Source organism: Ranitomeya imitator, chromosome 3, assembly GCF_032444005.1.
Source record: "Ranitomeya imitator isolate aRanImi1 chromosome 3, aRanImi1.pri, whole genome shotgun sequence".
In the NCBI taxonomy this organism is placed as follows: Eukaryota; Metazoa; Chordata; class Amphibia; order Anura; family Dendrobatidae; genus Ranitomeya; species Ranitomeya imitator.
Window position 1 is genome coordinate 253,633,318 of NC_091284.1, and position 15,090 is coordinate 253,648,407.

The window sequence follows — 15,090 nt, forward strand, 5'->3', positions numbered from 1 at the left end:
ATAATCCCACCCCCACCACATTACCATACATAATCCCACCCACCCACATTACCACATGAGGCTCCGTCCCCACACATTACCACACGAGGCTCCATTTTATTATTATTATTATTATTTATTTATATAGCACCATTGATTCCATGGTGCTGTACATGAGAAGGGGTTACATACAAGTTACAAATATCACATACAGTAAACAAACTAACAATGACGGACTGATACAGAGGGGCGAGGACCCTGCCCTTGCGGGCTTACATTCTACAGGATTATGGGGAAGGAGACAGTAGGTTGAGGGTTGCAGGAGCTCCGGTGTTGGTGAGGTGGTAGCTCCGGTGTTGGTGAGGCGGTAGCTTCGATAGTGATGAGGCAGCAGCGGTGTCAGTGCAGGCTGTAGGCTTTCCTGAAGAGATGAGTTTTCAGGTTCCGTCTGAAGGATCCGACTGTGGTTGATAGTCGGACGTGTTGGGGCAGAGAGTTCCAGAGGATGGGGGATATTCGGGAGAAGTCTTGGAGGCGATTGGATGAGGAGCGAATAAGTGTGGAGGAGAGAAGGAGGTCTTGGGAGGACCGGAGGTCACGTGAGGAAAGATATCGAGAGATTAGTTCAGAGATATATGGAGGAGACAGGTTGTGGATGGCTTTGTAGGTCAGTATTAGCAATTTGAACTGGATACGCTGAGGGAATGGGAGCCAGTGAAGAGATTTGCAGAGGGGGGAAGCGGAGGAGTAGCGAGGAAAGAGATGGATTAGTCGGGCAGCAGAGTTAAGGATGGACTGGAGAGGTGCAAGGGTGTTAGCAGGGAGGCCACAGAAAAGGATGTTGCAGTAGTCAAGGCGGGAAATGATGAGGGCGTGCACAAGCATTTTAGTAGATTGGGGGTTGAGGAAAGGACGGATCCTGGAGATATTTTTGAGCTGGAGGCGACAGGAGGTGGAAAGAGCTTGGATGTGTGGTTTGAAGGACAGGGCAGAGTCGAAGGTTACTCCGAGGCAGCGGACTTCGGGTACAGGGGAAAGCATGATGTCATTGACTGCGATAGATAGGTCAAGTAAGGAAGATTTGTGGGATGGAGGAAAGATGATGAGTTCAGATTTGTCCACATTGAGTTTGAGGAAGCGAGAGGAGAAGAAGGAGGATATGGCTGATAGGCACTCTGGGATTCTGGACAGCAGAGAGGTGACGTCTGGGCCAGAGAGGTAGATCTGAGTGTCGTCAGCATAGAGGTGGTACTGGAATCCATGGGACTTTATGAGTTGTCCCAAGCCAAGTGTATAGATTGAGAAGAGTAGGGGTCCTAGAACAGAGCCTTGGGGGACTCCAACAGAGAGAGGGTGGGATGAGGAGGTAGTATGGGAGTGGGAGACGCTGAATGTGCGGTTGGAAAGGTACGAGGCGATCCAGGATAGGGCGAGGTCTTTGATGCCAAAGGAGGAGAGCATCTGCAGTAGGAGGCAGTGGTCAACTGTGTCGAAAGCAGAGGACAGGTCTAGAAGGAGGAGTACAGAGTATTGTCCAGTAGCTTTGGCGGTAAGTAGGTCGTTAGTGATTTTGGTCAGGGCAGTCTCAGTTGAGTGATGGGGGCGGAAACCAGATTGTAGATTGTCGTACAACAAGTTAGATGAGAGGTGGGAGGAGAGTTCAGCATGGACGTGCTGCTACAGGAGTTTGGAAGCAAATGGGAGCAGCGATATTGGGTGATAGCTGGACATAGCAGTTGGATCGAGGGTTGGCTTTTTAAGGATAGGCGTGATTGTGGCATGTTTGAATGCAGAGGGGAAGGTGCCAGAAGTTAGTGATAGGTTGAAGAGGTGGGTTAGGGATGGGATAAGTGTGGTGGTGAAGTTGGGGAGGAGGTGGGATGGGGTGGAGCGCACAGGTGGTGAGGTGGGATTTGGAGAGGAGACAATTAAGTCCCCCTTCAGTGATGTTGGATAGGGAGGTTATGGGGTTTGGGCATTGGTCTGGTATACAAAGGGGTTGTGGTGGTTGAACAATAAAGTCTTGCCTTGTCTGGTCGATCTTATTTTTAAAGTGTGTGGCAAAGTCCTCAGCAGAGATGAGGGAGGTTGGAGGGGGCAGTGGGGGGCGGAGGAGGGAGTTAAATGTTTTGAATAACTGTTTGGGGTTGTGGGATAGGGAAGATACGAGGGTTGTGAAGTAGGCCTGTTTAGCAGAGGTGAGTGCAGATTTCAAAGCGAGTGTTGCTTGTTTGAATACAGTGAAGTCGTCTTGCGAGTGTGTTCTCTTCCAACGCCGCTCCGCAACCCTGGACACTTGCCTTAGCTTTTTGGTGGTGTTATTATGCCAAGGTTGTCTATTGATACGTCGCGCTCTGCCATGGACGAGAGGGGCAACCGTGTCAATAGCTGATGCGAGAGTGGCATTGTAGAAAGCAGCAGCACTGTCTGTGTCGTGGAGTGAGGATATGGATGCCAGTGGTAGGATGGAGTCAGAGAGTGTGTGGGTGTCTAGGTGTGCAAGGCTCCATCCCCCACATTACCACACAAGGCTCCGTCCCCACACATTACCACACGATGCTCTGTCCCCACACATTACCACACGAGGCTCCGTCCACACACATTACCACACGATGCTCTGTCCCCACACATTACCACATGATGCTCCATCCACACACATTACCACACGAGGCTCCGACCCCACACATTACCACACGATGCTCCGTCCACACACATTACCACACGAGGCTCCGACCCCACACATTACCACATGAGGCTGTCCCCACACATTACCACACGATGCTCCGTCCCCATACATTACCACACAAGGCTCCGTCCCCACACATTACCACACGATGCTCCATCCCCACACATTACCACACGAGGCTCCGTCCCCGCACATTACCACACGATGCTCTATCCCCACACATTACCACACGATGCTCCATCCACACACATTACCACACGAGGCTCCGACCCCACACATTACCACATGAGGCTCTGTCCCCACACATTACCAGACGATGCTCCGTCCCCACACATTACCACATGAGGCTCCGTCCCCACATTACCACACGATGCTCCGTCCCCACACATTACCACATGATGCTCCGTCCCCACACATTACCACATGAGGCTCCGTCCCCACACATTACCACACGATGCTCCGTCCCCCCACATTACCACATGAGGCTCCGTCCCACACATTACCACACAAGGCTCCGTCCCCACACATTACCACACGAGGCTCCATCCCTGCACATTACCACATGAGGCTCTGTCCCCACACATTACCACACGAGGCTCCATCCCCGCACATTACCACACGAGGCTCCATCCTCACACATGTGATTGTGTTTACAGAGAAATTTTAACTTAATTTATGTTTTGTTATGAAATTTGTTTAGATGCTGGAATGAATAAAAACGCACATCTTACTGAATCCAGTTTGTTTTTGATTTTACACTGTGAATAAAATGTATTATTAGTATTATTCAGATTTTTAATGATTATTGTTATTAACTTTATTTTAAGTTAATTTACCACCTGCGTAAGCGCTATTGAATGTTGTCATTATTTACTTTAGTTTAATCACCAGCAGCGTTAATTAGATAGCAATGAGCGTGCCGAGCGTTAGCTGGCTGGAAACAGCTAGTCTATTCATATTCATCATTCCGGGGTTCCAATTCGATGTACATAGTGTCACGGTGCCTGGATATCTATGCTGCAGGGGAAGCTGCAAACAGCAGCTGAACAAAACGCCAAGTTACTAACCTGAACCCACGGGACCTTAGACATGAAACAGAGTGTACAGGTAACGAACAGGACCTAGACCATGTGACAGAGTGGGAGGAGGAAAAGGGGGCGGAGCCAGACGCCAGGGAAACAGAGAAAGGACAAGCACTAAAGAATTATCAAACAAGCAGAAGTCGGAGCCAGGAGATTACGAGGTACCAAAACAGAGAGACAGAGGATCGTCAGAAGCAAAGCCAGAGTTCAGAAGCCAGGAACACGAACAGGGTAAAGCACGGGAAGCAAGACAACGCTATGCAAACCAAGCACACAATCCAGGAGTCACGCATACAGACAAACACAGAATCTATAGCTGACAGAGAAACCAGGCTAGGAGCGAGTATAAATACCCCTCCCAATATAGAAAAGAGGCTAGCAAAAATTAACCCTGACAGGACATTAACCATGTCCTGACCATGACACATAGTTTCCACATCTCCCTTTCCAGGAACACATGTCCATTATTACACTAAACAGTTTGGCGGAAGAATCCAAATCAAGTCATTTTTGGATAATACTATCAATAGCATGAATGAGTAGCTGTCTATTTGTGTGAGTCACTGGGTATTTGATGATTGAAGAAGCAAGCAGAAATTCATTTTATCACATTTTACATATCCTTTTTATTTAATTTTTGTTTATACTAAAAGTTATATATCTTCCTCCCTTTGATCCCTTTGCCTATCCAAACACTTTTGTCAATTTTGCAATCATTGCACTCATTTGCTTACACATTTTTTTTTTTTCAGTCTAATGAAATTGTAACTTAGTCATATGATTTCAGGGGGCCGTAATTGCGCGCCCTTTTTCAAATAAGTTGTATATACACATGTCAAAATTGTTGGTACCCCTCGTTGACAAAATTGACAAAAGTGTTTGGATAGGCAAAGGGAGCAAAAGGAGGAAGAAATAACTTTTAGTATGGGTTTTCTGTCATTAAACAAGGGGTACCAACAATTTTGACCACGTGTGTATATACACACATACTGTGATCTGTACTTTTACTTCTGTGGTTGATCCTGATGAAGAAGCAGGTGCACTTCGAAACACGTTGATAAATAAAAAACGCATTTACACTTTCAAGGTTTTATAACTGGCAGCGCGGTTTCATTTCCACTTTCTCCAGTTATACATGTAATCTCATTTTGTGGGTCTGCAGCAGCCAGTCTCCTCAACGTTCACAGAAGTGGTGTTTTTCATAACAGTTGAAGATGAGCATATTCTTTGCTTTCATTTTAGCCAGAATAAGACTCTATTGCGCTCACTATCATTCCAATTTTTCATCATAAACAAAATAATACAGTAAATTCAGACAATGAGGCTACAAAAATAATATACTAATTAGGACAAAACACATTGTGGAATATAAAAAAAAAACTAAAATACCTTTATTCTCACCCTAAAAAAAACTTCTACTAATAACAATATTATTTTTTCCCCACCTTATAGCGTGGATTTCAATAATCCCATCCTTCATCAAGATAAAAATTTGTCCAAAATCTTGAAGGATAGTATTGTGTGTGGCCCAAGGAGTCTTTATTGGCAACATGATTTCCTGTAGTCTTTTTACTTCTTGCAACATATTCAGACATTCATGGATATCTACCAAGAGTGTATTTCCATGCACTACATCGAGATGTAATCTATGTCAGTATACACAAAAAGGTATTAATTTTTCCCCTTATGCTACAGGGAAAGCTTATATCAGATATTTTATAAATTGTGAATCCATTTACATTATTTATACAATATATTGCACAGCTTGCAACAATACAGAAAACTTAAAAAAAAAATTCTGAACACATTAACTGTTCACAACCACAAAGTAATAAAATCAAGAAGTCTTTATCATGAATAGAGACTTTTTTTTTAGAAATACAATCAGATCTCATCCACTTCAGATTCACAGGAATGGTTAACATTCACAGACCTGTCTATGGTGGAGACTGGAAACAGAAACTATTCATGTGGGAGGCATTGGATTTATGACATGGTAACTGAGTAGCAGGCTTCAACTACAAAACTGATCTCATGTATCTGTATTATAAGTTATATATTGATTTGAAACGTGCAACTTTTTAATCTTTTTTTTCTTATTTTTCACCATGTTTTTAATTTTTTTCTATTAAATATGAAAATTGATATACACTACTCAAAAAAATAAAGGGAACGCTAAAATCCCACATCCTATATATCAGTGAATGAAATATTCCAGTTGTAAATGTTTATTCATTTCATAGTGGAATGTGTTGAAAACAATAAAACCTAAAAATGATCAACGTAAATCACAACTAATATCCCACGGAGATCTGGAGTTGGAATGATGCTCAAAATCAAAGTTGAAAATGAAGTTACAGGCTGATCCAACTTCAGTGGAAATGCCTCAAAACAAGGAGATGATGCTCAGTAGTGTGTGTGACCTCCACGTGCCTGTATGACCTCCCTACAACGCCTGGGCATGCTCCTGATGAGGCGGCGGATGGTCTCCTGAGGGATCTCCTCCCACCGCTGGACTAAAGCATCCGCCAACTCCTGGACAGTCTATGGTCCAACGTTGGTGTATGGTGCCAGACATGATGTCCCAGATGTGTTCAATTGGATTCAGGTCTGGGGAACCGGCGGGCCAGTTCATAGTTTCAATGCCTTCATCTTGCAGGAACTGCTAACACACTCCAGCCACTTGAGGTCTGGCATTGTCCTGCATTAGGAGGAACCCAGGGCCAACCGTACCAGTATATGGTCTCACAAGGGGTCTGAGGATCTCATCTCGGTACCTAATGGCAGTCAAGCTACCTCTGGCGAGCACATGGAGGGCTGTGAGGTCCTCCAAAGAAATTCCACCCCACACCATTACTGACCCACTGCCAAACCGGTCATGCTGGAGGATGTTGCAGGCAGCAGATCGCTCTCCATGGCGTCTCCAGACTGTCACGTCTCACATGTGCTCAGTGTGAACCTGCTTTCATCTGCAAAGAGCACAGGGCGCCAGTGGTGAATTTGCCAATCCTGGTGTTCTGTGGCAAATGCCAAGCATCCTGCACGATGTTGGGCTGTGAGCACAACCCCCATCTGTGGCCATCAGGCGCTCAGACCATCCCCATGGAGTCGGTTTCTAACCGTTTGTGCAGACACATGCACATTTGTGGCCTGCAGGATGTCATTTTGCAGGGCTCTGGCAGTGCTCCTCCTGTTCCTCCTAGCACAAAGGCTGAGGTAGCGGTCCTGCTGCTCGGTTGTTGCCCTACGGCCCCCTCCAGGTGTACTGGCATGTCTCCTGGTATTGCCTCCAGTCTCTGGACACTACGCTGACAGACACAGCCAACCTTCTTGCCACAGCTCGCATTGATGTGCCATCCTGAATGAGCTGCACTACCTGAGCCACTTGTGTGGGTTATAGAGTCAATGTCATGCTGCCACGAGTGTGAAAGCAAAACCAACATTCAAAAGTGACCAAAACATCAGCCAGAAAGCATTGGTACTGAGATGTGGTCTGTGGTCCCCACCTGCAGAACCACTCCTTTATTGTGTGTGTCTTGATAATTGCCAATAATTTCCATCTGTTGTCTATTCCATTTGCACAACAGCATGTGAAATTGATTGTCAAACAGTGTTGCTTCCTAAGTGGACAGTTTGATTTCACAGAAGTTTGATTTACTTGGAGTTATATTCTGTTGTTTAAGTGTTCCTTTTATTTTTTGAGCAGTGTATATTGTAATGCAGTGGTGTTCACACAGTGCGGTAAAGAGGCAGTGACCCAGGTTAGTCCAACATAAAAGTCTTTAATTTCAAACTAACAAAAATAAACCCAGAACTTTCATCCTCCAGATCACAGCCGGAACGTCTGTATCCGCCATGTCTGTATCCGTCTGTTGCCGTGGACAACTGCAACACTGTATCCTTCTAGGGTACGGCAGTAGCTTTGCCTTCTCTGGTCTGAGTTCAGTCTCACACAGATCTGACTTGCATAAAGCCTCCTGCTCTGAAGCTTGCAACCAAAACATTGATACACCATACCTCAACTCATAGTTTAAATGTGAATTGTGGACATAGGCCACCCGCAAAACTCAGAATGGAGTGAGAGACCCGTCCTACTAAATCCTGCAGATCGCTCCAAAAATAAAAGCCCATGTCAGGTTTTCTTAAATCTGACTTAGTCAAATAGTTTTATAGTTTAACACTCTCTTTTATTTTGCATTGCAACCACTGGTGTGGCTGTAATTACAATGGACTACAGCGGGTTTAATATGCTTCTATGCGCACCCTGGGGGACACATAACAACCCTCGCATATGATTCCCCTCACTGCCTCACATATTCCCCCCCCTCTGTTCAAACTTGTGGGATTGAACACCTATCACCATAGAGTGTGCCTGTGACAGGGCATTCGCATTTCCTTATGTCTTCCCTACCCGATGTTCCACCGTGAAGCTAAAAATTTGCAGTGACAGGAACCATAACAAGTTTTATTCTTCCCATAAGCTGTCAGCTTTCAGTCATTCACACGTACCTACAGCCACTGCTAACAACACTGTATTATTATTATTATTATTATTTATTGTTATAGCGCCATTTATTCCATGGCGCTTTACATGTGAGGAGGGGTATACATAATGAAAACAAGTACAATAATCTTAAACAATACAAGTCATAACTGGTACAGGAGGAATGAGGACCCTGCCCGCGAGGGCTCACAATCTACTGTATCTACACTCTTCAACACTGAAATTGTAACACCAAGAAGGAAATTCATGGGACATATGGAAATCACAGGATCGATAGATGTGCTAATAATATGCAAATGAAAACATGGAAACAACATTTTTAAAATATTTCGATTTACAGAGCATTGAGTAAGAGCTCTACGCACAGAAATAATATAACTTACACGTCTTGGCATGTTATTAATGAGGCTATTATTGGCTGTCTGAGGAATGTTCTGCCATGTTGAATGCACTTGGGCACATAAACAATCAAGATCCGCTGATGGCAGCTGCTTTTGTAATTACCAAACAATGATATTCCAGATGTGCTTGATAGGAGACAAGTCCAGAGATGCTGCAAGTCATGATAGCATGTGGGTGCTTGTGTGCCCCGTCTTCCATTGGACCCTCTTGATTGCAGATTGGGTTATCACAGCCAGAGGTTTGCAGAAGACCCTCCTATGAAGCTCAGCTGCAAGATTTTCAATATATACTGCAATCCCGTGGTATTGCAGTATATAGTATAAATGATCAAATGTTCAGGTTCTCTAAGGGGACTGAAAAATATATATTTTTTTTAACTACATAAATATTAAAATCATATAAATATAAACATTCGATTCATCTCCATTCCCCCCCCCCCCCCATTAAAATAAAGAAAAAAAAAATGATTTGGTATTGCCATATTTGTAAAAGTTTGATCTAGTACAATATAAAATTAATTGGCCCAACCGGTAAATGACATAAAGAGAAAAAAAAATGAAAATGGGCACTTCATCTTTCTAAAAAAAATGTAATATTAAGGAATCATATCATCGTACCGTATATACTCGTGTATAAGCCGAGTTTTCCAGCACTTTTTTTGTGCTGAAAATGCCCTCCTCGGCTTATACACGAGTCACGGTCCAAGAAGCCGGCGGGGGAGCGGCGGAGAAGCGGGTCACAGAGGTAGGAGCCGGCGGCTGTGGCTAAAGCCTGTGCCACTGCTGTAATAGTGCATAGTGCCAGCCGCAAGCTTCCGGCACTCATCATACTCCCCTACCGGCACCCTCGGTGCTGGCACTGCATCTCGTTCCTGCCCCAGCGCATGCAACTCTTCCTGCCGAGGGATCACGTGGCACCACTCATTAAGGTAATGAATATGCACGCCTCTCCACTCCAAAAGGCGTGGCGTGCATATTCATTACTTTAATGAGCGGGGCCACGTGATCGCTCGGCAGGAAGAGCTGCTGAAAGCCAGAACAAGATGCAGTGCCACCGAGGGAGCGCAGGCAGGTAAATAAGATTTTTTTTAAAAAACTGGGGAGCCATGCATACAATAACAGGGACTGGGGAGCCATGCACACCAGGACCGGGACTGGGGAGCTATGTATACAACAGAGACTGGGGAGCCATGCATACCAGGACAGGGACTGGGGAGCCATGCATACCAGGACAGGGACTGGGGAGCCATGCATACAATGGCAGGGAGCGGGGAGCCATGCATACCAGGACAGGGACTGGGGAGCCATGCATACCAGGACAGGGACTGGGGAGCCATGCATACAATGGCAGGGAGCGGGGAGCCATGCATACCAGGACAGGGACTGGGGAGCCATGCATACAATGACAGGGACTGGGGAGCCATTCATACCACAATAGGGATGAGGGGACAATACATACCTGGCTTATACTCGAGTCAATAAGCCTACCCAGTTTTCCGTGGTAAACGTAGGTGCCTTGGCTTATGCTCGGGTCGGCTTATATTCGAGTATATACCATATGTACATGAAATTTGTTAAAAATGGATGAAATTGGATAAAAATATAGGTCTTGGAAAAGGACAGCATAAGGTGAAAACATTTTTTTTTTGCAATATTCTTACTTTTTTAATCAACACTTAAAATAGTCAAACAAAAATTGCATGTTTGGTATTGCTATAATCAGACTCACCTTGACAATCATGTTTAAGGGTCATTTTTTCCTGCACAATGAGTGCCATAAATATATAATCCAAAAAAACAATGGCCTTATTGCATTTTTTTCTCCATGGAATTTTTTTCCTGTTTTTTTCAATACACTATATGGTAAAACAAATGGTGCCAATCAAAACTACAACTTGTCCTGGGAAAAACAAGTTTCATAGGTCTATGTCAACGGAAAAATAAGTTATAGTTGTTTGGAAAACGTGAGGAAAAAACGACAGTGCCAAAATGAAAAATTCGCTGATCCCTCACCCCTTCTCGGCCAGGTTATTTTCGCACTTTCATTTTTTCCTCCTCTTCTTCCAAGAGCTATAGCTTTGTTATTTTTCCGTTAATGTAACCATTTGTGGGACAAGTTGTCCTTTTGAATAACACCGTCCATTTTATCATGTGATGTACTGGAAAGTGGGGAAAAAATTCCAAGAATGGAGACGTAGTGAAAACAGTGCAATTCCACAATTGCTTTTTGAGTTCTTTAATTTCCAGCGTTTATTCTACAGTAAAAATGACCTGGTCGTGTGATTCTCCAGGTTAGTACGATTACACAGATACCAAACATGGATAGATTTTTTTAATCAAAATGGTGAAAAACATTTCAGAAATTAAAAAAAAAAAGTTGTCGCCATTTTACGAGAGTAGTAACATCTTCAAATCTTGGGTGATGGAGCTGTATGAGGGCTTGTTGTTTGCGCCCTGAACTGCTGTTTTTATTGATACCATTTTGGGGAAGGTGCATTGTTTTAATCGGCTTTTATTGCGTTATTTTGCACTGTAGAAACACAATCCTGTTCCTTTAATTACTTTTTCTCCTTACGCTGTTTTCCGATCGGGTCAATTCATTTCCCATCTTTATAGATCGGACATTTTTTTTAATCCCATAGTGACAGAGCCAATTTGGTATTTAACCCCTTTCTGACCTCGGACGGGATAGTACGTCCGAGGTCAGAAGCCCCGCTTTGATGCAGGGCTCCACGGTGAGCCCGCCGCATCAAAGCCGGGACATGTCAGCTGTTTTGAACAGCTGACATGTGCCCGTAATAGGCGCGGGCAGAATCGCGATCTGCCCGCACCTATTTACTAGTTAAATGCCGCTGTCAAACGCAGACAGCGGCATTTAACTACCGCATCCGGCCGGGCGGCCGGAAATGACGTCATCGCCGACCCCCGTCACATGATCGGGGGTCGGCGATGCATCTCCATTGTAACCATAGAGGTCCTTGAGACCTCTATGGTTACTGATCGCCGGTGGCTGTGAGCGCCACCCTGTGGTCAGCGCTCACAGCACACCTCTATTTCTGCTACATAGCAGCGATCAACAGATCGCTGCTATGTAGCAGAGGCAATCGTGCTGTGCCTGCTTCTAGCCTCCCATGGAGGCTATTGAAGCATGGCAAAAGTTAAAAAAAAAAAGTTGAAAAAAATGTTAAAAAAATAAAAAAAATATAAAAGTTTAAATCACCCCCCTTTCGCCCCAATCAAAATAAATCAATAAAAAAAATATAAAATCTACACATATTTGGTATCGCCGCGCTCAGAATCGCCCGATCTATCAACTAAAAAAAAGCATTAACCTGATCGCTAAACAGCGTAGCGGGAAAAAAAATTCAAAACGCAATGCAATAACGGGCGATCAAAAGAACGTATCTGCACCGAAATGCTATCATTAAAAACGTCATCTCGGCACGCAAAAAATAAGCCCTCAACCGACCCCAGATCACGAAAAATGGAGACGCTACGGGTATCGGAAAATGGCGCAATTTTTTTTTTTTTTTTTAGCAAAGTTTGGAATTTTTTTTCACCACTTAGATAAAAAATAACCTAGTCATGTTAGGTGTCTATGAACTCGTACTGACCTGGAGAATCATAATGGCAGGTCAGTTTTAGCATTTAGTGAACCTAGCAAAAAAGCCAAACAAAAAACAAGTGTGGGATTGCACTTTTTTTGCAATTTCACCGCACTTGGAATTTTTTTCCCGTTTTCTAGTACACGACATGCTAAAACCAATGATGTTGTTCAAAAGTACAACTCGTCCCGCAAAAAATAAGCCCTCACATGGCCAAATTGACGGAAAAATAAAAAAGTTATGGCTCTGGGAAGGAGGGGAGTGAAAAACGAACACGGAAAAACGAAAAATCCCAAGGTCATGAAGGGGTTAATGACTGAGCTAATTTTTCCAATTCTGACCACTGTCACTTTATGAGGTTATAGTTCTGGAACGCTTCAACTGAGCCCACTGATTCTGAGATTGTTTTTTCGTGACATATTGTACTTCATGATAATGGTCAAATTTCTTTGCTTTTATTTATGAAAAAAATGGAAACTTGGCAAAAATGTTGAAAATTTTGCAATTTTCAAACTTTTAGGTTTCGTACTCTTAAATCAGAGAGTCATGTCACACAAAATAGTTAATAAATAACATTTCCCACATGTCTACTTTACATCAGCACAATTTTGGAAACATACTTTTTTTTGTTAGGAAGTTATAAGAGTTAAAAGTTGACCAGAGATTTCTCATTTTTCCAACAAAATTTACAAAACCATTTTTTTAGGGACCACATCACATTTGAAGTGAGGTTAGGGGGGTAAATGTAACAGAAAATACCCAAAAGTGACACCATTCTAAAAGCTGCATCCCTCAGGGGGTGCAAAACCATATTCAAGAAGTTTATTAACCCTTCAGGTGCTTCACAAGAACTACTAATGTAATGTGGATGGAAAAAATTAACATTTTACTTTTTTCCAAAATTTTTTACTTTGGAACCAAATTTGTTTCTTTTCACCAGGGTACCAGGAGACAATGGACCACAAAATTTGTTGTGCAATTTCTCCTGAGTACGCCGATACCCCATATGTGGGGAAAAGACACTGTTTGGGCCATGGCAAGGCTCAGAAGGGAGGGAGACTTTTTGAGTGCAAAATTGGCTGGAATCAACGGTGGCGCCATGTTGCGTTTGGAGACCTGAAGATGTACCTAAACAGTGGAACCCCCCAATTCTAACTCCAACACTAACCATAACCCCAACCATAACCACAACCCTAACCCCACCACCCCAACTGTTGTGAATTCTGTGGCAGAGCTCCCTCCTGTGGTCACAAGTGGTACTTCGGCTGATTCTCTCTGTGAGCTTCCGTTGGTGGAGGAAAGTGGTACTGCGGCTTCTGAGTTTCCTTCCTCAGGTGTGTGGTGAAGTCGTTAGGTGCTGCTCTATTTAACTCCACCTAGTGCTTTGATCCTGGCCTCCAGTCAATGTTCTAGTATTGTACCTGTTTCCTCCTGGATCGTTCCTGTGGCCTGCTGCTCTGCATAGCTAAGTTCCGCTTTGCTATTTTGTTTGCTGTTTTTTTCTGTCCAGCTTGTCTATTTGTTTTTTCCTGCTTGCTGGAAGCTCTGGGACGCAGAGGTGTACCTCCGTGCCGTTAGTTCGGTACGGAGGGTCTTTTTGCCCCCTTTGCGTGGTTTTTGTAGGGTTTTGTGTTGACCGCAAAGTTACCTTTCCTATCCTCGCTCTGTTCAGAAAGTCGGGCCTCACTTTGCTAAATCTATTTCATCTCTACGTTTGTCTTTTCATCTTAACTCACAGTCATCATATGTGGGGGCTGCCTTTTCCTTTGGGGTATTTCTCTGAGGCAAGGTAGGCTTATTTTCTATCTTCAGGCTAGCTAGTTTCTCAGGCTGTGCCGAGTTGCATAGGGAGCGTTAGGCGCAATCCACGGCTGCCTCTAGTGTGGTTGGAGAGGATTAGGGATTGCGGTCAGCAGAGTTCCCACGTCTCAGAGCTCGTTCTATGTTTTTGGGTTATTGTCAGGTCACTGTATGTGCTCTGACCTCTATGTCCATTGTGGTACTGAATTACCTTATCATAACACCCAACCCTAGCTCTAGCCCCAAAGCTAACTTTAGCCCAACCCTAACCCAACCTTAACTCTAGCTCTAGCCCCAGTCCTATCCCTAGCCCCACCCTAACCTCAATCCTAACCCTGGCCCCAACCCTAACCGTAATGGAAAAAAATACATTTTTTTATTTTATTTTTACATAAGGGGGTAAAAAGAGGGGTTTGATTTACATTTTGTTTTTATTTTGATCACTGTGATAGGGTCTATCCCAGTGATCAAAATGAACCAATGGGGAAAATGTCCTATTGTTGCTGGGTGTCGATCTGCAGATCTCGGCAGGTGCACTGTGCAAGTGTCCATTATGTTCTTCACATAAGACGCCACCTTCTGGGAGACATCATGGGGGGGTGCAGAAGGGCCCAGGGACACTGGAGATAAAGAAGGGGGGATCTGAGGACCCCATTTCCCTCATTGCGATCACATCTGAGGAGAAATTAAATGGAATCCGGACCTTTTTTTGTGGTTGCTGTTATTCCGTAAATAGTGGTGATCGCAACACTGGGGTTGGTAAAAGCCGCCCCGCATCATGTTCTCCCCAGAGAATATTCAACGCTGGGGGGCGCTAAACACTTATTCCACAGCGCGGAATAAGTACCATTAACTGCCACCGCTAAAAGGTGTAATTTAGGAAATAGGGTGATTTAAACTGTTTTTATTTTTTTTTACTTTTTATTGTGCTGGGTGGTCCGATTAGGGGACTTGAACCTGTGGTCATGTGATCGCTCCTGCTATATACAGCAATACCACATTAAAGGGAACCTGTCACCCCCGTTTTTTGAGA

The 15,090-nt window shown here is 44.1% G+C and overlaps 1 protein-coding gene and 1 long non-coding RNA gene across 2 annotated transcripts in view; one reads left to right on the plus strand and one right to left on the minus strand.

Annotated features, from left to right (window-relative positions):
* LOC138669690 (periphilin-1-like) overlaps positions 1–3,763 on the minus strand; it is a 177,612-nt gene extending 173,849 nt beyond the window's left edge. The window contains exon 1 of the mRNA XM_069756387.1: positions 3,733–3,763. The gene's annotated coding sequence lies outside the window, so the exon portion shown is untranslated. The remainder of the gene's footprint in view (positions 1–3,732) is intronic.
* Positions 3,764–3,839: 76 nt separating this feature from the next.
* LOC138669691 (uncharacterized) lies at positions 3,840–7,968 on the plus strand. Its single transcript, XR_011319219.1, has 2 exons — positions 3,840–3,978; positions 7,576–7,968. It is a non-coding gene; the product is annotated as an uncharacterized lncRNA (long non-coding RNA).
* Positions 7,969–15,090: the final 7,122 nt, after the last annotated feature.